The 24505-nt window shown below is 34.3% G+C and overlaps 1 protein-coding gene and 1 long non-coding RNA gene across 8 annotated transcripts in view; both read right to left on the reverse strand.

Annotated features, from left to right (window-relative positions):
• Window positions 1-24505, reverse strand: part of LOC120417143 (protein winged eye) — a 370323-nt gene that overhangs the window by 239397 nt on the left and 106421 nt on the right. The window lies entirely within an intron of this gene.
• On the reverse strand, window positions 6976-12144 carry LOC120419113 (uncharacterized). Its single transcript, XR_005605662.2, has 4 exons — window positions 12017-12144; window positions 11722-11941; window positions 11446-11662; window positions 6976-7632 (listed from the first exon to the last, which is right to left on the reverse strand). It is a non-coding gene; the product is annotated as an uncharacterized LOC120419113 (long non-coding RNA).

Here is a 24505-nt window from a genome sequence, read left to right on the forward strand (position 1 = left end):
TGAAAATAATTAAATCAGGACTAGCATTTTATATGGGCGTAATATTCAATGTTTGGCCCTTTTAATATGTTAGTATTGATTTAAAAAACTCAAAATACTTTTTTCGAAAAGATCCGAAAATTTCACGAATGTTTCATGTATTAACATTGAAAATCGGACCATTAGTTGCTGAGATATCGACATTAGAAAATGGTGGGTTGTTTAGGGTGAGACTTAGAAAATTTCAATTTTTCTGTTTCTTTTCCTTCAAGCGGCTGTATCTCAGCAACCCGAGGTCCAATCTTTAATGCCTATTGGACAATTTTATAGCAAATTTTCTGAACTTTTTAAATAAAATATTTTCAGAAATGGTCACCCATGGTCACTATTTTGAAAAATCGAAAAACTGCGAATGTTTCGCTAAAATCAAACTTTCGGTGGCTATATCTTGAAAACAGAGCCTTTTATCAGAAAATCTGTAAAGTACTTTTCGATTGGAAATTCAATTTTACATTATAAAAATTTCGTCAAATTTGTTTTTGCCTAAAATTTTTTTTTTCCAAAAATCACTATGTTTTCAAAAATTCATAACTCGGCAGCAGATTTTTTGACCTTGTTTCTCTATGCCTCAAAAGTTGCGGGTTTTTGTCCCCTAAAACAATTCAAAAAATCTCGAAAATCAAAAAATACTTATTTTGGGAAATTGAGTTTTTGTGAAAAAAAGTTGATTAAAAAATCTGCAAAGTTTTTTTTCCATGTACCTATTTTTTTCACAATAGTCCTCAACAATACCTTCAACTTTGCCGAAGACACCAAATTGATCAGAAAATTCACTCAAAAGTTACAGCTATTTGAATACGTACGTACCATTTTTGTATGGACAGCTGCCAAAATTGTATGGAGACCTGTATGGGTGAATGACACAAAATAGCTTATTTGGTCATAGGGAAGGCCCCCACAAAGTTTGAGCCAAATCAAAAAATACAAAAAATAAAAATGGTCGAAATCGGCCGATTTCGTAGAGAGTTGCTCTATAGTGATGGTACATTTGACGTAAAAATTTAATTTAAACACTTCAAATCGGATTAACAAGAAAAACTATGACTATCAAAGTCACCCCGGAATATAAACTAGGAATTTTCAATGTAACTATTTTTTAAACACAATTGAAATATATTTTTCCACAAATAGTGCTTAGCCTTTTGTTGCCTTCCCCAGTACATGTTTTTAAAAATAATAGATTTTTATGTAAAATTGTCTGTAGAATCGATTCCCGTTTTTGGTTTTTGAAAATTTGGACATTAAGAGCACTTTTCAAAAAACAGTTTCATTAAATGATTTTTGTATTATTTTTTTTTAGGTGAGTTGCTTCATCCTACATTTTTCTTAATTCTTTTTGTAACATCTTAGGCTATTTTCACAAAAAAAATTAACGAAAGAAAAATTGTGGGCTCACTTTCAAATTTGACAGTTTAATTTGAAATTCAAAAAATCTCATAAAAGTGGCTTGTTTTTCTCTTTCAATGTATTCTTTTGGAAAGCCCGTCAAATTTCCTACAAGTTTGTCTTTGACCACTTTAAGATACGATGCAACGGCTTCGAGATACAGCAATATTTGAATTACGAAATACAAAAATATTTAAATCACTTACGCCTTTCTCAAATGTTATTATCGAGTGAAACTGACTTCATATACACAAAAATGACTTACATAAGCGTAAGATAACATGTCTAGAAAGTTTAATGGAAATCGGGGAGGGTCGGCAAAAAAGTACCATTAAATTTTCTGTTTGGGCTGGAATTGCTCAATAATAATCTTTAAGAAAACCTTACCAGTTGGAAAATATTCAAAAAATAAATTAAAATCCTATCAATTTCATCCCGGTTTAGGGTATCTTATAATTATTATTAAAATCACAAAACTTTTCATAGCTTATACATTTTCCATTCAAAACTAAAAAAAATAATCTGATAAGCTTTTACTAAAAATAGTTAAGTTTCCCAGTAATCTTTTCTCTTATCATTTTGCTGTTTGACTGCAGCGTATTTCAACAATATACTTAGCTATTTCAGTATATTTTTCTGGTGAGTCAGTATTTTTTCTCGCTGAATCAGCAAAAAATCAGCTGTTTTGGTGGAAATAAGAATGCTGAGCCAAGTTTTAGTCAGTTTTTGCGGATTTTCTGTAATTTGTTAGTTTTATTACTGATTGTCTGCAAAATGCATGTTGTACAGCTTTAAGCATGAGTAATCATTTGATTTGCATAAATTAAATATCTTAAGTAGAATCGAACAAATTTCCAATATGGAAAATACCGAAAAGTACATAAGTAGCTCGGCAACAACCACCTAGAAGTGGATTGAACAACGATGATACAACATTGAATTGATGTTTTTATGGTTTGGTTACATTATGCAAGAAAAACAAAAAATATCATCCAATTATGGTTCTGATGCAATCTGTGACGGCTATAGATTACCTTGAGAATCAATTTCCATGCCGACTCGTGTCCTCGAATATCCTTACCATTTACCTTACAGATGAAATCTTAGCCTTAGCCCGTGAAAGCATTCGTTAAGGGGACATTGCATTCATCAATTAATTATTTTTCCCCTGTTTGCACAAGAATCGGCTGTGCGAGGGTGGCAAAATCGAGATTGATGCCTACAATCTAGCTGTTGAACTTCACCAGACTCGTCCGAGAGTGAAATCGGAGGGAAAAAATAATACACAAGGCCAGATTCAAGGGAAAAACCCGACCCCCTCACCAAGGTAACTAAAGCCGGCTTCGCTGTGGGCGGGCAGCAAACAGTATTGGGAAGAACGGTTCAATTTAAATGATTATAGCAACGAGCGACGAACGCAATAGAAGACGGTTCCGAACGGGGAAAATCCACTCTTGACGCCCTGGAGCTGGGATTTTTATTTGCAATCAACAGGAAAAGAAGGAAACAGACATGAGAAATAGCTATTGGAATCGGGTTCAGTAAGGAAAAGCTTGATGTTTATTGAGCACGTTGCAAATCAATATTATTTTAGATTACATTTAAGGAACTTTTGGGAAAATAGGACAACCCCAAAGTTACCCCTGCTGACGGTAAGAAAAAATGTAACTTAATTGAAATACGAATCAAGTTGTCAACCCTTAAAGTTTCTTTCAAATTTTGCAGGAAATTGTGCTCTGAAACTTCGTAGAATCATTTTTTGGAATTAATTCCTTCTTATCTAGCTCTTTACAACATCCGCTAGAGAAACCACAAGTGTCATTTTGCACCATTAAATATAATTACCGAATGAGACACACGGTGTCGAAAATGGAAATCCACGGTTTCCCTCTCATATAAGAACACACACACTTTTATGTCCTCGGCAGAGCCGGCAGCATCATTAAATTGTACACATTTCATTATAATAATCCTACACTAAATTTACCTCCTCTTTCCCTGTTTTCCCTCAATCCGCCACAAAATTTCATCACAAACTTTGGCAAGGAGCGAAAAAAGCACGCGCCCAAAATCCCACCCCTTTTGCTTAAACTTGATCCTGATGGTCGTCGCCACCGGGAAAATGCACGATCAAAGGACCTCTTCTGCCCGTGGCTCAGATGGCACCGACGGTGGTGTGTGCAATTGTAAACACATAAAATGCTTCGTGATATTTATCAGACGTGTGCCGTCCGTGAGGTGGTGGATAGGGGATTTTGGGGTGAATTATGCATCTTTTTAAGATAAATTATCCAAGAATAATGAAAAGAATTCCCAAGATTCAGTAATATTGGTTGCATTTTTCTTGATTCCCACAACTCCTTAAAATAATTTTCATGTTATTTTTCCATGATTATCTCTTTTGACCAAAAACTTTACTTGTCATGTATTAATGTTTGCTTAACTCTTTAAAAAAATCGTCTGCATTCGATTTGTTTATATTTTTCTTTTTTCAATCGGTTACATCAAGCCTGTTCTACAACCACCATATTTATTATCTTTTGCCTAGCTGGTGTTTTTTTTTTAAATTTTATACTTATTGCTCACATTTTTAACATCAATTTAAAAACATTTGCTTATATGTTGTAACGAATTGCGCTTATACATTCATTTATTTGAAAACCACCCTTAGTCAACCTTTTTTGCCATTTAATTTATAATTTTTTATTGAAATTTCAAAAGATGCTTTATCATGCTTTAAGCAACATTTCTCAAAATTTGTCATATTTATGATCTTGGAAAGAGAACCTTGGGGGAAAAAAACATTTCTGAAAAATCACTCTTTTATTTCAGTTAGTTTTAATAAAGCTAATTTTTATGTATTTGTACATATTGAATCATTCTTGGCACATATTTTAAATTTTACTAATGAAAAAAAAAAACACATCAATTAGCTGAGACTCAACAAATGAATCACAAATTTAAAAAAAAACGTTTGGAGGATCAAAAAGCTACGAAATCGTAGTTTATGCAACAAGTTGCAAAAACAAGATTATTTCAGCACGAGTCGTACATTTACCCAACGAGGTTTATCAGTTAAATAAATACAATTAAAACTGACAAAATCACAACATTTTTTGCAATTCCAAAAAACGCTTTTTGATTGAATTTTATGTCAAACATCTATGCGTTGTGTGAATTCATCGTCTAAATTAAAAAATATTGAAAAAGTCACTTTTCGATACAAGTGCTGAAAAGTTAAAGTTTTCAGCACTGGTATTGAAAAGTATTAATTTTCCATTCTGAAATCAGAGAGATCAGTTTTTTAGATGTTACGAAATTATTTTTAAATTCATGTGAATAGGGGAATTATACCCATTTTAATCAGTCTAAGCCGTTCGACCAATTCTCATCACTTTTGCGTTTTTCGGATATTAGATCAACATTTTCAGATACATCAACAACGGAGAGTTGCTTGCTCACTTTTATTTGAACTATTTATTACTTTGGAACAGTCAAAAACACTTTATGAAAGCTGTAATTCATGATCAAAGTGCTGATTGGCCGATAATAGAAACAGGCTGAGAATGAGTATATTAAATTTTCCCCTATAATCCATAATTGAAATTGATAAAAAAAATAATTAAGCATATCAAACATATCACCGCAGGTCAGATTCTTTCGACGAAATGGAATTGAGTTTATTTTTAATGCATAAGGCTGGTACAAATTTTATTTAAAGTTTTTGTCATAAAGTTTTCATGAAGATTGGAAGTTTTGGCAGCTGTCCCTACAAATACATTTTTGTAATATTAAAAAATCGGCCAAAATTCATTTGACAGTGTGGCAAATTTCTGAAAAAAAAACATTTTTTTTTTAGAATCGAGGAAAATTTATGTTTAAATCTAAAATTTAATTTGCTATGGAAAAGTCCCTTTTTGAATTTTGAATAGCTCAATGTTTTCGAGTTATATTAACCGATAAAATATTTTTTGTTGAAAACATGTAAAAGTTATGATCATGCTGGACCATCTCTGAAAATATTTTTTCGGAAAGATCATTATCAGAGATTGGCTAATGGTTGCTAAGAAATAGACTCGGATAGAAAATAACACAAGAAAAACGAGGTTTCCTCAACATTACCACAATAACGTTGAATTTAAAGTGACGGTAACTTGGTAAAATGCGTCCGATTTTTAATGTCAAACAAACAAAGTATCGTTTTCAAAATTTTCGACTCAACCCTAACATTTGTAAAGGCCCAAAAACATTTGTTTTTGACCATATCGAAAAAACTCCAATAATAAAAGTGAGCAAACAAGTTTCTGTCAAAAGTTTTGCATAATAGTTTTTTTTAAATATATATTAAGAATCTGTTAATTAGATAGAACCAAATCCAAACTTCCTAAACAAGTTTTCAAAGAAATTTGCCGAACAGTGATTTTTTAAGCAATGGGAAAACATTCTACACTCAGGTTTTAAAAAAATATATATATATATTTGTTTTCTCTGTGGCTTTGATGATTTTCATTCATAGACCTTTGAAACGAATGATTCAATTATTTTCCAAACTGTTTCATAAAAATCTTAATTCAGTTTTTGTTATGAATTATTTTCACCCCAATCTGTCCTACAGCAACGCCAACGACGAAGAAAATTTGGAAAATCACTGCCTCAAGCGATAGCACACACACTCAAGTGTTCCGCCTGAGTTGAGTAGAAAATTGGGGAAAAGCGGTGACAAATTCTACGCGAAATTAAGGATTTTGAACCTGTATCTACTTTTTATGTTGTCTGATGTCTAGCAACAAACAAATGCCTAGGAAAAAAAATGCTTGCACTTTTTGTAACTATAATGGGTAAAGTTGTCTACTTTGACACATGTGCACTAAGGTGACATCTCTTTTTGTTGTTTTCCGTCAAATTTGTTCCTAAACTCTTTTTTTGTTGTTCTTATCCAGTCCACATGTGGAAAACCAATTTTAACTTTTCGGATTACAAATTTTCGACACAATTTTTTTGGGCATATCTTTTTGTCTCCATCAGTTCGCATCGAGGGCGTCAAAGTTGAACCAACAGAGTCGAGAGCCAGCTGTCAAAGCATGGTGTTTTTTCCCTCCGTCAGCGCGCGTGACATGTGGGAAAATCCACCACGTGACGGCGCGGAATCTTCTGCCACTCTGATGTAATACAACGCAAAAGTTGACTGCGTTTTTTTTCTTCTGCGACTATCTGCTCAATGACAGTAACAATAAACTTTTATTAACATTAAACCGAACGACGCATAGTTTTGTCGTGTTTTTTCTTTCTTTATTTGGGTGCGTCATTCGAAGAATACACGTAAAATTGGTTTTGCATGCAAAAAAAAAAAAAACACACGTGAAGCATCATTTCAGCTCCGGAGATTGAACCAAGTGTCATATAAAACTTTTCGATGGCAATGCCGGTGATGATGATGGCTTTCCGACCCTGTTCAGGGTGCACGGAACAAAATCCGGTTTGCGGAATCGCAAACTTTGCTTCCGATTCGCTCTAAAAATCGCAAATCTCGGTTTGCACCCGTCAGCAGGAAGCATTGCTTCCAATATCGCAAACGGTGATTTTCGATATCGCAAACGTAACGCTGTAACGCCTACCCGCCAAAAGCACGCAGCACGCAGCCACTTCAATGTTTACGTTTTTGAATTGACCGTTGCTATTCGAAATTTGGATGGAAATAAGAAGAAGAAGAAGTTTTACTTTTTATTTATTTATTCATATTTCGATAATAAATTAGGAAATTGCGTTGATTGTTAACTACGGCATATTACTTCGAATAAGTCGAATTGTCTTATCTGGCAGGACAAATCTGCCTTGATGTCCGTGCTGCAGCTGGATACTGCTGGGCGCCGTCGATTCCGTTGGCATGGTGCTCCCCGTGACGTGAGTTCCGGCGGTTGCAGTTGGAGGAGGAGAAGCGTGCAACGTGCTCGGTCCGTCGATCCAGTGCCGGATTTAGACTCAGTTCGATGGCACCGCGCAGGGAGTTGACACGAAAGCGCCTAAGCCACGATTGCGGTTCCAAATCCTTATTTTCACCTCGAAGATCGGCTCCTCGTTAGAAGATCGTCCGCCTGGAACGAGCCCCGCGATCCGGACGCCCGGCTGGCGGGACACAATCTCCGACAGCAGTCGGACCACTTCTGTCAAAGCGATTGCCGAACACACTCTGTAATCGCGATGCGTAGACTGGAAAATATAACACAAAAATAAAATAATTTTAAAATATTATAAAAGAAAATAAAAATAAATTTAAAGGTTCAATAATGGTGTAGGGATAAGCGTGGCTGCTTCTCACCCAGTCGGCCTGGGTTCGATCCCAGATATTCCCGGTGGCATTTTTACGAAACGAGATTTGTCTGATCACGCCTTCCGTCGGACGGAAAGTAAATGTTGGCCCCGGACTAACCTAAAAAAAGGTTAGGTCGTTAGCTCAGTCCAGGTGTAGGAGTTGTCTCCCTGGGTCCTGTCCCGGTGGAGTCGCTGGTAGGTAGTTGGACTCACATTCGTCAGTTCGAATCCCGGAGTGGATCAAGCCTACGGGCACCTAGTTTCGAGTAGGAATCTCGTAATCGAGAACGCTCCAAGGCAATGCTGTAGAGCGAATAATTTGATTTGATTTTTGAATTGTGAATTCTGGAATTTTATAAATTCAAAATTAAAGAATTTACGAACTTTAAAACAAAAAAAAATAAAATTATTAAAAAAATATCGATAGAATTTTAGATTTTAAGATTTTATGGCTTAGCGTTATTAAAACTACTTTACGATTTTGCGACTTAACGACTTTTAGACTTTAAGACATTAAGACTTTAAGACTTTAAAAATTCAAGACTTTAAGACATTTAGACTTTTAGACTTTAAGACTTTAAGACTTTAAGACTTTAAGACTTTAAGACTTTAAGACTTTAAGACTTTTAGACTTTTAGACTTTAAGACTTTTAGACTTTTAGACTTTTAGACTTTTAGACTTTTAGACTTTTAGACTTTTAGACTTTTAGACTTTTAGACTTTTAGACTTTTAGACTTTTAGACTTTTAGACTTTTAGACTTTTAGACTTTTAGACTTTTAGACTTTTAGACTTTTAGAATTTTAGACTTTTAGACTTTTAGACTTTTAGACTTTTAGACTCTTAGACTTTTAGACTTTTAGACTTTTAGAATTTCAGAATTTTAGAATTTTAGAATTTTAGAATTTTAGACTTTTAGACTTTTAGACTTTTAGACTTTTAGACTTTTAGACTTTTAGACTTTTAGACTTTTAGACTTTTAGACTTTTAGACTTTTAGACTTTTAGACTTTTAGACTTTTAGACTTTTAGACTTTTAGACTTTTAGACTTTTAGACTTTTAGACTTTTAGACTTTTAGACTTTTAGACTTTTAGACTTTTAGACTTTTAGACTTTTAGACTTTTAGACTTTTAGACTTTTAGACTTTTAGACTTTTAGACTTTTAGACTTTTAGACTTTTAGACTTTTAGACTTTTAGACTTTTAGACTTTTAGACTTTTAGACTTTTAGACTTTTAGACTTTTAGACTTTTAGACTTTTAGACTTTTAGACTTTTAGACTTTTAGACTTTTAGACTTTAGACTTTTAGACTTTTAGACTTTTAGACTTTTAGACTTTTAGACTTTTAGACTTTTAGACTTTTAGACTTTTAGACTTTTAGACTTTTAGACTTTTAGACTTTTAGACTTTTAGACTTTTAGACTTTTAGACTTTTAGACTTTTAGACTTTTAGACTTTTAGACTTTTAGACTTTTAGAATTTTAGAATTTTAGAATTTTAGAATTTTAGAATTTTAGAATTTTAGAATTTTAGAATTTTAGAATTTTAGAATTTTAGAATTTTAGAATTTTAGAATTTTAGAATTTTAGAATTTTAGAATTTTAGAATTTTAGAATTTTAGAATTTTAGAATTTTAGAATTTTAGAATTTTAGAATTTTAGAATTTTAGAATTTTAGAATTTTAGAATTTTAGAATTTTAGAATTTTAGAATTTTAGAATTTTAGAATTTTAGAATTTTAGAATTTAGGAATTTAAGAATTTAAGAATTTTAGAATTTTAGAATTTTAGAATTTTAGAATTTTAGAATTTTAGAATTTTAGAATTTTAGAATTTTAGAATTTTAGAATTTTAGAATTTTAGAATTTTAGAATTTTAGAATTTTAGAATTTTAGAATGTTAGAATTTTAGAATTTTAGAATTTTAGAATTTTAGAATTTTAGAATTTTAGAATTTTAGAATTTTAGAATTTTAGAATTTTAGAATTTTAGAATTTTAGAATTTTAGAATTTTAGAATTTTAGAATTTTAGAATTTTAGAATTTTAGAATTTTAGAATTTTAGAATTTTAGAATTTTAGAATTTTAGAATTTTAGAATTTTAGAATTTTAGAATTTTAGAATTTTAGAATTTTAGAATTTTAGAATTTTAGAATTTTAGAATTTTAGAATTTTAGAATTTTAGAATTTTAGAATTTTAGAATTTTAGAATTTTAGAATTTTAGAATTTTAGAATTTTAGAATTTTAGAATTTTAGAATTTTAGAATTTTAGAATTTTAGAATTTTAGAATTTTAGAATTTTAGAATTTTAGAATTTTAGAATTTTAGAATTTTAGAATTTTAGAATTTTAGAATTTTAGAATTTTAGAATTTTAGAATTTTAGAATTTTAGAATTTTAGAATTTTAGAATTTTAGAATTTTAGAATTTTAGAATTTTAGAATTTTAGAATTTTAGAATTTTAGAATTTTAGAATTTTAGAATTTTAGAATTTTAGAATTTTAGAATTTTAGAATTTTAGAATTTTAGAATTTTAGAATTTTAGAATTTTAGAATTTTAGAATTTTAGAATTTTAGAATTTTAGAATTTTAGAATTTTAGAATTTTAGAATTTTAGAATTTTAGAATTTTAGAATTTTAGAATTTTAGAATTTTAGAATTTTAGAATTTTAGAATTTTAGAATTTTAGAATTTTAGAATTTTAGAATTTTAGAATTTTAGAATTTTAGAATTTTAGAATTTTAGAATTTTAGAATTTTAGAATTTTAGAATTTTAGAATTTTAGAATTTTAGAATTTTTGGATTTTAGAATTTTAGAAATTTAGAATTTTAGAATTTTTTTTTGAACTTATAGGTTTTTAGACATTTAGACTTTTGAACAGTTGTTGACTTTTATACTTTTAGACTTTTATAATTGTAGTCTTGTAGATAGACTTTTATGCGTTTTTCAAACCAAATCTGCCGATGCCGCTCGGGGTACACTGAGAAGGAAACTTGCCCGCTACCGATGACGAGGACGAAGCTCGGCTGCAAGTGGACACAACTTTTTGCAGAAGTGCTTCTTCTATCGATCTTAAGTTTTGCGTGAACCGAAAGTTTTACCTCCGACGAAAAAATTAAAGTGAGAGTGTGTGCTTGCAACATGGAGTTAAACTTTTCAATGTGCCATGGTAATCTTCACAGCAACTTGACTGAAAGTTTAACTCCATGTTGCATACACTCTCACTTTTAATTTCTCGATTGAGGCGACAAGGCAAAGATTTTAGGTAGGATTTTATATCGTACAGGTTCTGCTTCAGCTCGACCCTTTTCGTCGATACAGTTGGACCGGCTCGAGATCTTTCTGAACTTATTGCGGGTTTTCATGAGGCAAAATCTTGCCACGAATGTCATAGGACCTAGCAAAAAATCAACGAAGAAGCCGTTGATCCTCTTGAAGATTTCAACCCGAACATGTACTTCCTCATGATCGATCTAATACAATTTGTCAAACTAGCGAGGTTTGACCGTCCACGATGCTTGCCGCAATCACCTCTTCTGTGTTTGAAAAAATCGATGGCGGAAAAGCTTTCCGGTTGATTCACTAATCTAGCACGGATTTCACTCCACTGTCTTCTGTGAGATTTTCAGCACGGATTGGTCCAACAGATAGGGGATTTCTTCGGCTACAGAGACTTGGCTGCCTTAAATACTTAAAAGACTCAATGGCTTTAACCTTAGCAAAATGCTACCAGCCCGACTTATTTCCGGCAGTCGCGGGATGTTCCTCTCAGCGGCTATCGTTTTAGCCACATTAACCGTAAACAGCTTGTACTCCAGGCTCCTGTGCGGGAGTTTGCCATCACTAGTGAGGAACAGTACTTCGCTAAAGTTCCAATGGATTGGACCGCTGGCCAGTTGATAACATGGGTTGGCAATCTGGGTGATGAATCCTACAAAGATCAAAATTAGTTAAATTTGTTGAAATTGCTTAGAAATTCAGATTTCTTACAGCCAGAACTTCCCAAATACATCCGGGTACGTCGCCAAAAAGCTCAGTTGAACACCGCTCAGTAGGAAAGGTCCAACCCGTCAGGTGATGCTTCCGCCTTCACTAATCCGGCTCCGCTCAATCATTCTCGGAGCTTTTTTCGACCAGCTGGCACCCAGGGCCTTGGAATCGGCCGCCGAATCGAACTTACAGTCGATGGATTGGACCGCGGCCGGCCTTGCTGTTGGGGATGACTTGTTTCATCAGCAGCGATTCGGTGGTAGAATATTTTTCAAGCACAACTCGCGACACATACCTTAACGAAGCAGCGGAAATCAGCGGAACCGTCCACCAACGCCGTTTCCGGCCTGGTAGGGGAGGACAACAACCGTTCATTCGGTTCCACACGAACTGAAACCAACACAGGTCGAAGATGCCGCAAAATAATCTACGACTTCAAATGAAAAAAAAAACTGTTGGGTTTTAAGGGTTTGTTTGTTTTGAATTTAGGCATCGCGCGCCAGCTGATTCTGACAGCGTAACGCATAGAGCTTTATGACGTTTCGCGTACGCACACTAGCGCACCATTTGATTTTGCTGGCCGGACAAAATTTAACCTCACTTTCTTCGTGTACGTACACGCAATACATGCGCCCGTAAATAACTCTATTGGCTGCGGCAGATTGGAGAAAAAATACGGCGTGAACATGGTGTTCGCGATTTCGCAAACAATTTGCTTCAAAATTGAAAGCGTTTTTTTCGATATCGCAAACATTCGTCATGATTTTGGAAACATTCGAAGTTTGCGATTTCATCGCAAATAATTTTCGGATCCGCTGACCGGATTTTGTTCCGTGTGGTATGCAAAATCGAAAGATAATCTGGCCAACGACGACGTGAGGGCAGATGGAACGAACGCAAAAGTTTTCAAATAAAACGTCAATGATAATTGCGTTTCTCGGTTGGCAGAGTTGGAAGATGTAACGAGTTTCGGAAGGTATACAAAACGTGGAAGTGACGATGGGACTTTGGGAAATTTAGATCGCTTGATTGAGAGCAAAAGCTATGGCTAGTCGATTTCTATTCTAGTTAAGGTTAACTTTAAGTACCCCAATAATATTACTGTAATCCGGATTGTTTTTCGCAGTTGTTTTAGAAATGAGCCAAACTGTTAATCCTACTCTAAATCACTCGTAATTTTACGTGAAATTCTTTCAATGTCATTCACATTCTTCCGAAACCCTCCATTCCTTCAACATTAAACGGCATATGGAATCCGTCTACGGCCCAAAGGACGACTGTATATTGAGTGGAGAAGAATGAACTCCTTTCGGGGATTCCCTACGGCTGAACGGCAACAGCTTGGGAATATTTTCAGTCAAACCAAATTTCAAGCAGACTCACACGTGTAGGTACAGTCATCCCACATATTCGGAACACCCACAAATTCGGAACACTTTTGTGGTAATTTGTCAATAACATGCCAAATGCAGCTTTTCTGTCGACCCTACTATTTTTAGGACCTTCATTTGGACATTCTCTTGCTATTTCACTAGTAAAAGTAGTACTTTTTGAACAAAAAACCTCATTTCAAGACTATTTTATCCAGAGCAGCAAAACTTTGCCTCCAAATTGCCTGTTCCATGATTGTGGGATGTTATTGTGCCTCCCACAATTGTGGAACACCTGAATTTAACTGATATTATAACAAAAAAAAGTTAACAGACCATACATGAAACATTACTAAGCAAGAGTTTTATTGGTTTCAGAGTGTAAAGTCATTATTTTGTAAAAAAATATGTACTCATGGAGAGAATTAAAGTTTGTTTACATCCGCAAGAAAAAAGTGTTCCGAATTTGTGGATTTCATGGGTCAAAGTTTTTCTTCAAAAACTTGATATAAAAGATGAAATTTGCAGTTTTTCGATACAGCATTCGAAAGATCGCAAGAAAGGCTTTCAAATGAAGGTAAAAGCAAATCATTAAGTTCAATTATCGATTTGCTATGATTTTTTGAACATTGGCCGATCTGTAAACTGTTCCGAATATGAGGGATGACTGTAAACCTGAAATGTTGTAACCAAATGTCTCCCACACCGAAATCCCATTAGCTACTCCAAATATCATCATAAAACGACTTCATTTAGGGGGCAGCAGATATGATACCTTCACCCCATTCCTCCTCCAGTCCTGTCAATGATGGTCCCCACGGAAGTTTATTTGCCGAATGAAGGTTTTATTAATTCGTTCTCATAACCACGTGTGTGTGAATTTATGTGCTCGTGTGTGTCACAAAGCATTCCCGTCCTTCGTCATAATCGGTCTGTTTTTGTGTGCCAGTGAAATTCGACGCAATCATCTGTGTCTGGTCGTGTCTGCCGCATGATAGGGTTTAATTTGAGAAATTGTATTATGTGTCCCAATCTCGAAATCGGGGAAAAAGGGTTAGGACGGGGGATCACGTGGACAAACGGTCAGTGGGACACAGCTGCGAGTTGGGCGGTGGTGGTCAGTGCTTCTTTATGGTCGACGTGTGACAGACGTACGCGTCAGATGAGATCAGGTGCAAGGTTGGTGTTAAAGGATTTTATATTTCTATGAGATTTGTGGAGAACTGTGGCTTTGAATTTAAGTTTTCATTATTCATGTTGAGAAGAAATTGAGTCTAAGGTTTTATTTTGATTCGTGATAATATTTGCCTAATGATTAAAAATTTGGCGAAGCTCTTAGTTATCGATAACTGACTTTATTACGTACATTCAGAGCATTACAATGCACAGGGCTGTGTAGTCAAGTCTTTTGGAAGCTAAGCTGTTTTGTTAAACTTACAATGTTGGTTAATGGCACATACCATGCTGACATTTGGCGAAGAAGTGTCAATCCTCGTCAAACTTTTACTGACATGAAATGAGAAAACTAAGAGATAAAACATAAAAAAATCTACCAACATTGTAAGTTTAACAATCCGGCCTCATCCAACTAACCATGAAGAGGAGCAACCTGGAGTCGGAGTTAAACTTGGTTTATCATCGGTTTTTTTTATTAATGCTACCAGAATATTTATTTTTATTATTTATTTTTTTTATAATTAATTATTTGAATTTTTTATTATTTTAGAAAACATCAAATTAAGAATGTATTAGAAACAGTGTTCAAAACAAAACAATATTTTTAGGAAATAATCGAAAAAATGTCTTTGATTTTAATTTATTTGTACATATACTATTTTATCAAATTTTATCACAATCCCATTTTTTTACAATTTTATAAAATTGATTATCTCATTGCCTCAAAATGTCAATGGACTTCAACTCATAACAATTATAAATGCATTTTCCTGCGTTGATAATCATTTTTAGCATAATCAAACCAGTTTCAAAATGCTTTTTATTTGGGCTAAAGCATTGCAAACAAAAAATTCTATCGCAAAAAAATGTTTTGTCAAAACAAAGATTTTTTTTTTATACTTAGGCTGGTACAAATTTTATTTAAAGTTTAAAGAGAAAAATGACTTGAAACCTAAATTCAAACAATATCTGTTATTAAATGTTCGAAAAAGGTGGAGTTTAGGAAAAAAGGACTTATTTTTTGGCAAAAGTTTCACATTATCAATTGATTCTCCGCCGGCTTGTTGAGAAGTTCTCAAGAATGTTTCGTTCGTCATTTTATTTTTATTTGGATTTAGCTTTGTTTATCACATTTTTTTTTCTTATAATTCTTCATACAATTTTGTGGTCTGGTCTTTTAATAAAAGAAAATCCGGAAAATTACCTAGTTATTCTTTTAAAATCAAACCAACAATAAAAAAACGTGCTATTTAAAAAAAAATTATTGTCACCTTCCAAATTCGTACAAATCCATATTATACGAAATAATCCTTTAAAAATCCGGCCTACCAAAAATCCACGCAGAAGGTCGAAAATCCGTACGGTGACTTTTAGAGAAAAAATAGGTGCAGGTATTTTTTCTCTCGATTTTCTTATTCACTTTTTAGGGGAAATTCTCGTATTTTTGACAGGTTAAACACTCGCGCCTAACTCCATTCGATTTACTGATTTTTACAATTTAAGGGTGCACAGCAACCAAGGAAGTTGTTGTCTTCTTATTCCAAAATTGTCAAACTTACGGAACCAATCCTGCAAGAATCTGATTGTAAAAATAGTCAAACTTTGTTGTGAATAACTACGAAGACAGTAATTTAGGGGATGAATAAAAAAATATATCGATAGTTCCCGTAGTTTTGAAGATACTAAAATGTCTGTAACAGAATTCTGGGTGCAAAAGCTATGGTTGATGTGTACCGTTAAACAACTTATTTTGTAAAACTGCTGATCAGCGTTGGAATAATCATCATCAAAAGAAAATCATTGGACGCTTATCAAGAGAAAAAAATCCGAACCTCTCTCGCGCACGAAAGATCGGTAAAAGAAATCAAAAAAAAAATCATCTTCTTGATTATTCAGCGAAACATCTTTTCCACTACTACACTTGCAAGTATAACACGTCGAAAAATGACCTGTCATGTTTTGTAGATTGGCAATGTGTGTAAACAAAGTGAAATAAATATTTTCAAGTGGTGCTGACAAGGAAATTCACAAAAAATCATCAGCAGATTGATTTTCTTGGAGAATTTCAGGAGCGATTTTCTTTTGCGTGATTTGCCTCCTCTCTCTTCCGTGGGTGAAGAAAGTTCGCTAGCGAAAATGACTTTTTTGCGATTATTCTATCCCTGCTGCTGATAGAAACTTGATTGCTCACTTCCTATTGAGCTATTTATCATTCGATTTAGCCGAACACGCTTTTTATGCGCTGTAATTGAACGTCAAAGTGCTGATATGGCAACATAATAGTTATATATTTTTTAAGAGGATTAAAAAGATATTTCTACAATTAGATTCTAAGATGATGATGATTTTTTAACACTGATTGTTGTCAAACTACACTCCTTTTACACGGAGCTCATACACACTACAATATGTTTGTTTTAAGAGTGCGCGTAAGCTCCGTGTAAACATAATGACACGCATTACTTTTCAGTTTGACGTTGTCTAACCCTTGGGATACAACCAACGGAGTTAATTTATTTTTAAAGCGATGATTTTTTGAAAAATTGATCTTTTCCTACCTTCCCATTGTTTTGAATTAAGTTTTTTTTAAACTGCTTTCAAAATTTCGAGTCGTTCTCAAAAATTTAATATTTTGTGAAAAAATGTTTTTCTTAGTGATAAGGTGACACTCCTCAGTTTTCAACTGGCAATATCTCAGAGACTGTTGTTTCAATTTGAAAAAAAAAATAAAACTTTTATGAAACTTTTTGCTCTTTTCAGAAAAAAAAATCGAAATTCTTAAATAGAGCTAAACAAGATCTTGGCAGACAAGACGAAATCATGCTCTCTACTGTCATATTTTTATTTGATATCCTAACGGCCTGCAAGGTAGATGAAATCATAATTTATTTACAATATCGCTGCAAATGGATGTCTGTAGATTTATAATCACCGAATCTCTGTGAGGTTAGGTTTGGGTGTAGTCAGAAAGAATCAATATTTTAGATCATATTTGTTTTTCGTTTGATGTTAAAATTAAGAAACAGTATTTTTTTACATACACTTTTGAAAAATTCGAGGCCTAGTAAAATAAAACTACAACCATTTAAAAATTTCTCGTACTAAATAAATTTTATTAACAAATTTAATAACTCACTTTCATACACATTTAATGAAAAAATATGTTCTATCCATTTACAATACGCTACCCCATTAAACCAAACGAATTCATTCAAATCCCCAAAATTTGTATCCGTCAACCTATCCACTTTCCCTTTTTTCCTAAAGTCCGGAAATTCCTCACTAACAAGATTTTCATTTCAAATTGATTCTGATATGTCACGCGCGCTGAGAGCGAACGAACGAACCAAAGCCCTCGCATCAGCTCGCTAACGGGAGTGAATGAATGTGAGTGTGATAAGAAATTTGCATAAAAGTTGCTGCCTCCGTCACATCACAAACTGCTTCTTTCTCTCCGGGAAGGAGGTGAAAGTGGTGCGAGGGAGGATGCGAAATTTGATGCAAAGTGTGCTTGATGCGGAACAAATGGGAGGACTTTTTTCGGTTTTTTCCTCGATGACGTCGACGACGAAATCTCCCGAAAGTTGACAGCCAGGTTTGGGCCCTGTTGGTGACAGGAGAGCGAACAAGTTTGTTAGAAAAAAAACTTTTCAGTCATGTTGTATAGAGTCGGCAAAGTTGTAAGTACATCTCCATTAATCCGTGCTGGTGCACATGTTATGAACATATTACTTAGGGGGTTACATGAGTTATTACTTAAGATTTTCTAATTTTTAACTTATGTAGAACAGGATTTTAATAAATTTCCAGCAGTCATAAATACACAGGTTAAGTTCAAATAGAACAAAAATGCATTTAACCCCTCAAGCATAAATAGACAGTAACTGTTGCCTTGCTAGTACATTGTCTGTCCCGACTTGTCCAGATCCCAATCACTCCGGGAATTAGAAAAGGATTCCAATAATTGCTGCTCTGGGGGAAAAGAACGAACGAGCCAAGGGCATCAATGGCAGGGTAATCGTTCCAATCGAGTGTTGTCTTAATCCAGACGGCTTTAGTTTTTCGCTCCCCAAAGGACGACCCTCCTCCATCCCCTTTTATTTTCCCAGGCATTGATTTATTTGTTGCTTTCACTTTCGTCGGAAAAGGCAGTCTAGGAGGTAAACTGCTGCGACGGTCTCTTTAATTTTCGGCAAAACAAATAGAATAAAGTTGACGGAACAATCGTCAAGGGAGGTTTCGTGAAAAGACTAGAATCAACATTTTGTTGTTTTTGTAGATCAAGGAATGTGACACAGTGTAACTTAAATTATTTTTTTATAATTGTTTAGTTAATATTCAGCTGTGTACAACATGAATAAAACAAGTTAGCTAATAATTGTATGAAATCCTCAGGGGTTGTCCTACTGAGCATAAACAAAACGTTCAGAAATAAAAATAAATACATTTGAAATGTCTGAATTCATCTCACCGTGCATTGACTGACATTTCCGTTGGAGAAATTTTCCGTGGAAATTCTCCAGCACGAAGATCCGAAACACACCGGTTTCCGCTCTCATGGCTTCATCCGAAAAATACAAAGCAAACAACACTGCAAAACCACCTCCCTCCTCCTACATCTCCTCTACCACCCCCAGAACAAAGTTATGCTTCACGTCCTGAATAACTACGAACCGAACCTGAACCACCCCATTCCACCTTTTGCCTTGCTGCATGGGAGAAAGTCGAGAGTGAGGGTGAAGTTGTGTTCTGCGCTGAATTCGGCGGAACTCGCCAACAAATTGGATATTGTAGTTGTTGTTGCTATTCGCGCACTTTCCCAAATGAAACGACCGACGACGACGGGGGCGAAAAAAGGATCAAATGCAGCCAGCCTGGGAGGAGAGTACAAAAGTTTCCATGACGATTCCAGCAGAAGGTTTTGGGAAAAGGGAAAGTTTTTGGGAGTCGAGCTTGTTCGTGGGCGCCTACAGCTCTTACGGAGTGTACGTGATTAGTTGTAATGAGGTGGTTTGTGTCCAGATTCGCTGTTCGCTATGCGATAACTCGAATATTTTAGCAATGACCTATACATTAGGGTGTTTCAGCCAAACAAAAAAGTTCTCAGATTACGGCAAACCGAGGTTCCCCTTTTAGAGGATACCCATAGGGACTCTCATGCCAAATATCAGCCCATTTGATTGAGAATTGGCCTGTCCCCAGCGGTTTAAAGTTTACATAGAAATTACTATGGGATTTTTGTGCTTTTCGTTCAATCGTTCCTACAGGTCTGGGGACAACTTGGATTCACTCGGAATAAAGACAGGTGTGTAGGGGATGGTCCAATGAACACATTCCAGAAGGAATTAGGGTTGTCCGTTCTGTCCCCAAGGTGCGCAATGGATCGACGTCCGGTGTCTCCAAAACCAACGATTCATCCTTCAAAAGTATCGCATTTCCTTAGTATGCTATGACGTCTAGGTGAAAACAACGACGCCCCATATAAGACGGTGAACACGTGGAATGGCATCGATTGCATTATTATTACAAAATCATCATGCTACGTTATTTAGTAGAGTTGAAATCCTTACAGGAACATCAATAATTATAATTTTATTACTTTAAAAAAGTTTCTGAGCCAAAACTTTAGTATATGCTCTGCCACGTGTTCACCGTCTGATATGGGGCGTCGTTGTTTTTTTTTTTTTTTTTTTTTTTTTTTTTTTTTTTTTTTTTTTTTTTTTTTTTTTTTTTTTTTTTTTTTTTTTTTTTTTTTTTTTTTTTTTTTTTTTTTTTTTTTTTAGTATACATGTCAGGGTACCAAAAGTTGCGTATTTTAATTACGAAAATTTTGGTACCCTAAGATGTATAGGTCATCGCTGAAATTTTCAAGTTATCGCAGTTTTAGTGAAAAAAGTTGTTTTTTTGCCGATTTCGTCAATCTCTCGTTTTCGCGCGCGGCGCGTCGAAAAACCCGGATTTTATTTTCAAAAAATCATATCTCTGAATCCTGTGAGCGGCTGTGGCTGAATGGTAACGGTGTTCGCTTTGTAAGCGAATGGTTCTGGGTTCGATTCCCATCTGCTCCCATCGAGAAAGTTAAGGACATAGAAATACTTGAAATGCTGTGAATATGAACGAAAAATCAAAGTTGCTTGTGGCGGGGTTCGAACCCCCGTCCTTTGGATTGGTAAGCAAAAATGCTAACCACTAGGCCATGGCGACTTGGTGAGCCTAGACTGGAATTAGGAATACTGTTACAACCAACCCGCAACGCCTTTCGAGGTGTATCCTAGGGTTCTACCTCTCCTACTAACATTGAGTCCAAAACCTCCCTACAAACATCTATACCACTAAGGTGACGTAGGGGTCCCTGCGCACTTTAGATAGGTGTTTACTAACGATCCTCCCCTTCCCTGAGGATAGCTTGGACCCGGCCTGGACCCCCTTATGCCCTGGGTAGTATTACACACTCATCAAAAGATGAAGACATGGTATCTCCCGTGTTGGATTATTGTTCCGGATGAGGGTCTAACACAACCAGACCAAACAGTGGGATAAGCGTTGTGGAGCCTTCCGGTGGTGGGGCGTCCTCCAAATGCTAATGCTAATGCTAATGCTAAAAAATCATATCTCTGAATCCTGTTAATGAACCTCGCCCAATTTTAAATAAGTTATGGAAAATTTTCCGAGGAATCCGATAAAAATATTTTCAGACGTAGGCTCTTTGGTCCAGACACGGTCAAAACGCCATTTTAAGTTTTCATAAGACTTTTTCAAATGTTAGGCTAGATTTTTGAAACTCCACATAATTTTTTCTTGGAAGTCAAACTTATCATCTTTCATTTGCGCCCTGAACAGTTAAAATCGGTTAAAATGGAGCGAAGTTATGATTTTTTGAAAAAAGTGGTTTTTGTGAAAATCAACAAAAATAGACATTTTTCGGACCACCCTAACACGGCGTAGGCCACCCTAAAGGTCAAACAAAAAAATACGGGTCTAATTATTTTGGCCAAGGGACCTCCAGAAAAATTTTGAGCCAAATCGAAGCACTTTTATTTTTTTCTTTAACTTTCATATGGAACTGCTGTATATATATTAGAATGGCTCGTCGTTATATATACATTTTTTAAAATGACCATTTCAAACCAGCACAAAGCTTTCTCGGTGCCTTTGTGATCTCAAAACAGCCTTCTAAAATCAGGAACCGATTGGTTGCATCCACACTTTGAGCAGTTTATTTTAATTTCGTAGAAAATTTATATGGGAATTTTTTGTATTTTGATTATTGTAATTCTTGTTTTAAGCTAGATTTTCAAACAAACACAACTCCACGGCTCGAATTTTCAAAACCAGTTTAGAAAAAGGTGTTAACTTAAAAAAACTGTTTGTTGCAGGTTGCTATCGAGAAATAGGACGATAGTTAGCAATCTGTCGAGTTCAGAAATCTGATCAGGAGTTTTTAATCTTGAAGAAAAGCATATTCCTTGGTTCAAGTTTTCAAAAGCAGTTTAAAGGAAAATGCCTTAATTTTTAAAAGTGTTCTGTTATGCTGACGATAAATAAGCTGAAAGCAAACAATCTGTCACATCTGTCAAAAGAAACAGTGTTCTCAAAACAGATCTAAAACGGGATTTTTGCTCGTAAAACACGTTTTAGACCTCTTTTGAGCACGCTGTATCTTTTGACAGAAGCAAGACAGCACCATAATTTTGTCGAGAATGTTTAGATAATTTTCGGAAAATAAAAAAATAAAAAATCTAAATCGTGAAAAAATACTCCAGTAAAAAAAGCCATACAAAATTGAAATGCAATGCGGTTAAAAAAAATTCCAACATTTTGGAGAGTTGTTTAACTTTTTTTTAATTGCGATAATTTGTGATGGTTGCAAACAAATTCCATACTTAAATGCATCAACAATTTTGAGATTGTCTGCTCTACAACTTTACCAAAAATTGCTGTACTGAAAAAATAACACTGCAGGTAATGTTACAAACAACGATATTTTAAAATGAGAAATATTGTTCCTATTTTAGTTTGTATGGGAATTCTGTGCACACTTATGACACGTAGTACAATTTTACTTTCGAAATACACTTGTGACACGTGCTTTTCCGATTTTTGTTTACATAATTTACTGTATCTTTTAAAAAGTGTAACCAAATTAGTTGAAACTTGGATCGTTTGTTAAGTGATAGTATACGAACCGATTGCTTCAAAAAGTTTTGTTCTATCATTCATAGTTTGGAAAATATTTAGCATCAAACTTTAAAAATCAATTTTCTCGAAAAGTACTAAATGGTTGTTGTCACAAGATAGCACAAAACAGACGATTAAGCAACAAAATTGTATTCGACAAAAACTTAAATTTTAAAAATAAGTGTGAGCATCAAATGCTTGAATGCTTATAAAAAATCAAACAACTTAATTTTTTTTGTGTGTTACTTCGAATCGTACAATACAAAATAAAATGTCCTACTATTTTCAACTTTTGAATGAAATAATAAAGCATTAAACCTCAAAAATCTAACTTCTAGTGCTGATATTACGGTTTTTAAAAAGAAAATTACAAAACAGTTTTTAAATATTTGGAGATAGCATGTTTTGTTAACTATAAAATGTATTACATTATTTGTACAATGATGTTGGTTTTTCACTCTACTGCTTTGGTAGCTTTTCTAGCTAGTTTTTGAAATATGTTTGCATTATTCAATATATTACAAAGTACAATCTTTTTTTATAATCTGATTGATCTTCTTGTATGGTATTGTTTTGTGCAAAATGTTTTTTAGCTTAAATATTGAAGTTCTTTCAGAGCACAAAGGTTTGTCAGAAATAGAATGTAAAATTAATCAGGCTTCCATTTCTATAATATTTCATCTTCAAACGCCTACATGATTAATAAAATTTAACTTTGAACTGAAATTTGACGATTTTTTTAAAGGAAATGGGCAAATTCTTCTTTCAATCTTAACACTAATCATCATAACAATCTTAACTAGGATATAAACTAAAAACTATTTAATTTTTATCAAATTTGGACATCCATAAACCACATGGACTTTCCCCTCCTTCAGATGATATTTTCAAAAAGCTTGTTTGTTTAATAGAACAGTAAATTGAGTTAAATTTGTTTTTTTTTATTTTACTTTTTTTTCCAAAACATTTTTAAAACATTGTTTCCAAAATTATATTAATATTTATGCTTCACTTGAATTATGGGAATTAGAGAAATATTTGTTTTAACTTGAAATCCCGGGAATTTCCGCGAATTTTTGACTCGAGATTGGAAATTGAACGCTCTAAAGGCAGCTTAGAGAGTTGGTGCTAATTCCGTCTAATTGGCCGATTTCAACAATTTAAAAACAAATCATTTTGTAAAACAATTTAGAAAAACTTGCTTGCTCACTTCCCATGAATGATTCAAGTATTGATTATTTACTTGATTTCAGATGAAAACGCTTTTAGAAGCTGTAATTAAAATTACTGATATACCAAAATATGGTGCTCTTCGGAATTACATGATGATCACCTATTCAATTTTCTCAAGGAAACCTAACAGTCCATGTTACTGGCCCACATGCATCGTCGCGCCCATTTATCACAAAAATTGTTATTCAAAATCATAGTGAAATATTGCAGCTAAATCCAAATTTCACACATTCACGTAATGCAAAACCCTGCGCCAGATTTACGACGTGCACTAATGTGCAATTTACTTAGCAGTGCTGGGAAACCACATCGCTCAAAGTCGCCACCAGCCCTGCTGCACTGCAGGTTGCATTATGAATTGCACTCGTAAATGCCAGCCCGCAGACGTTGCAAATAATTCAAATTTAAAAATTATCCTCACACCCCCCGTTCGGTCACAAATTTTCGGATGGGTTAAGAGAAAGAATCCCTTGCCACTGCCCGGGGGCAACACTGAAGTTTTGCCATAGTTTTTCGCCTTGCGGGCCCTTGCGATTAGGGAAAAACCCTCAATTTTCAACGGTCGTCTATTGTTGGCCAGTTGTAACACCAAAGTAGAAAAAGCAAAAAAAAAAATATTTCAGATCTGGAATTCCCAAAATAAGCCAGCTTCCCCTATAGTACACATGACCGTGATGGGTTTTGCGCGTCGCGTTATTCGCGAAGGGTAATAAACAAAATTTATGAACCGACTTAGACGCTAGTCGCCTCAAGGCGCCCTCCTGCTACTTTTCTTTTTATTTCGCCTGATGATGATGGCGTTTAGTTTGTGTACTTAATGTGTCCTC

This window comes from Culex pipiens, chromosome 3 (genome assembly GCF_016801865.2).
Source record: "Culex pipiens pallens isolate TS chromosome 3, TS_CPP_V2, whole genome shotgun sequence".
Classification (NCBI taxonomy): Eukaryota; Metazoa; Arthropoda; class Insecta; order Diptera; family Culicidae; genus Culex; species Culex pipiens.